Consider the following 2,323-nt stretch of genomic DNA (forward strand, 5'->3'; position numbering starts at 1 on the left):
CAACAAACCAATCTTTATCCAATCTTGTGTTTTTATTTTTCTTAACAGTAACGTAAGTAATAATCAACGTACGTTCCATCATATGACACACACACACACACACGTAGTTAAAAAAAAGATTAAAATATAAAGTGGCATGTTTAGCGAGCCAATTATTGCTTTTATTTATCATCAATCTGCACGCTCTCCCAAATCCTTGGTTTATATAACTAAACTACTGTTCTCTTCTTCCTCATGCAGATATTACAACTGATTCACATAATAATTCATCAGCTTATTATCGTATGTTGTAATGGAGATGTCATGGCAGAGCTGGCTCTCCGATGATCTGGTAATAAATTAAAATCAATGGTCCATATTTATACATGCTAAGTTATTTCTTCTGAGAAAGCTGATGATTTTGATTTTGTTTTTAGGATTTGGATGAGAATGATTTCTTCAATGAGTGCAGAAAAAATTGCTCATCATTTGATGATGAGGAAGAGTTCCTTAGGGAGATCCTTCACCAACCTTATGAGAGTGAAACTACTCCCTCTTCCATTATTCAGAACAACAATGTGGTCACCGTCACCACCACAGACGGTGGCGATGCCGCCATTACAACCCCAACCGTTGACGATTCTGGCAGCCAGCCAAAGCTTAACAGCTCCAGCTCAGTCCTCTCAGAACTCGCCGCCAGTTTATCTGACAAACCTGCTGCTCCGACCGCAGTATGGTCTCCATCGGCTTACATTCTGTCTTTCAATAACTCAACGGTATTACCGGCCTCCATGGATGAATGTGCAGTGAAGAGTTCTAATAACGAGCATCAATCAGAGAGTGGCACTGCACGAGGAGGCACAAAACGAACCCTAGAAGACGGCCCTAATAATGACATAAGGGTAAAACAAGGGACAAAGAAAACTAGAAGTTCGTCTGAGACATTGGATCATATAATGGCTGAGAGAAAAAGGAGACAAGAACTCACTGAGAAGTTCATTGCACTCTCAGCTACAATCCCTGGTCTGAAGAAGGTCTGTTTGTTTCAATTCACTCTTCACTTCATTGTTATTATATTATGTTCCTCATTTTAACACATAGAGATAATTACGAGTTTTGATGCATTAGCAGATAGACAAGTCTTCTATACTTAGCGAAGCTATCAATCACGTGAAGAGTCTTCAAGAACGAGTTAGGGAGTTAGAGGAACAGAACAAGAAGATAAGTGCAGAATCATCAGTAGTGTCGTGTAGAAAGAAATCGAACCAGGTGCTCAACCCAGATGATGAAATGAGCTGTGATTATGATAATAATTGCTTCAGAAGTATAGTAATAATGAAGCACTGCCTCAAGTGGAAGCAAGATTTTTAAACAAAGAGATTCTCATCAGAATCCACTCTGAGAAACAAAATGGCATCATGCTTAACATTTTGTCCTTTCTTAGAAATCTTCATTTCTCCATAATCAGTAGCAGTGCCTTACCATTTGGGCCCTCCACTCTTGATATTACCATTATTGCTGAGGTATTATTACACTTCTTTTTTTCATTATATTCCTGTTGTATAATAAGCATGGCTTTGAACATAGCTTGACCTAATCACATCACATTATTAAATTGATTCTATGTCTAGTTTGCAAGGATGTACTAATTTATATGGTTTCTGTTCAATGTGTTGTAAAGACATACTAGAGTAAATAAATTTAGAGAACTATATAGGTATCTGGAGATTTTGAGATTGTTTATTACCATCACAATTTAATATGATTTTTTTGTTAACTTTTTTATGTGAAGGTTGGTGAACAATGCAAAATATCAGTGAAGGAACTTGTGAACAAGATGAGAATGGCTCTGTTGAAGTCATCTGAGAACAAGAAGTGATTCCCCATGCTAGGTTAATTATCAAAAATTATAATCATCATAAGTGGCTTTATAGCCTAGTGATATGAAGGCTTTTCTGCAAGTGAAAGGTCATAGATTCGATCTTGCTTATAATCTTAAGTCATTAGTGTCTGTCACTCTAAATTGAAAAAGAAGAAGAAGCATAATTATCAGACTAGCAGGAAGTAGCACCTCACTTATTTTAGAAGCCCTTAGATTGTAACTTACTCTCTTCTATGATTCATAATTTATGAATACTATGATTCATTTTATTTTATATTAATACTGATTGATTAAAAAAAAAACTGATTTGGGTATAAAATTTGTAACTTATTGTGACACTCATTAGCTAATCTTTTTATATTTCTTTATATACATTCATTTATCCTAAATTCCTAATGCGTGAGAAGTAGTGAGAACTAAACTACCATAAATTGATGCTTGTGTCTTTAAACAATATGATCT

At 35.5% G+C, this 2,323-nt stretch overlaps 1 pseudogene; it reads left to right on the forward strand.

The window, feature by feature from the left end:
- Positions 1–292: 292 nt before the first annotated feature.
- LOC114724277 (transcription factor bHLH18-like) lies at positions 293–1,858 on the forward strand (annotated as a pseudogene).
- Positions 1,859–2,323: the final 465 nt, after the last annotated feature.

This window comes from Neltuma alba, unplaced genomic scaffold (genome assembly GCF_004799145.2).
Source record: "Neltuma alba isolate B1F8T4 unplaced genomic scaffold, ASM479914v2 tig00012184_pilon, whole genome shotgun sequence".
Taxonomy (NCBI): Eukaryota; Viridiplantae; Streptophyta; class Magnoliopsida; order Fabales; family Fabaceae; genus Neltuma; species Neltuma alba.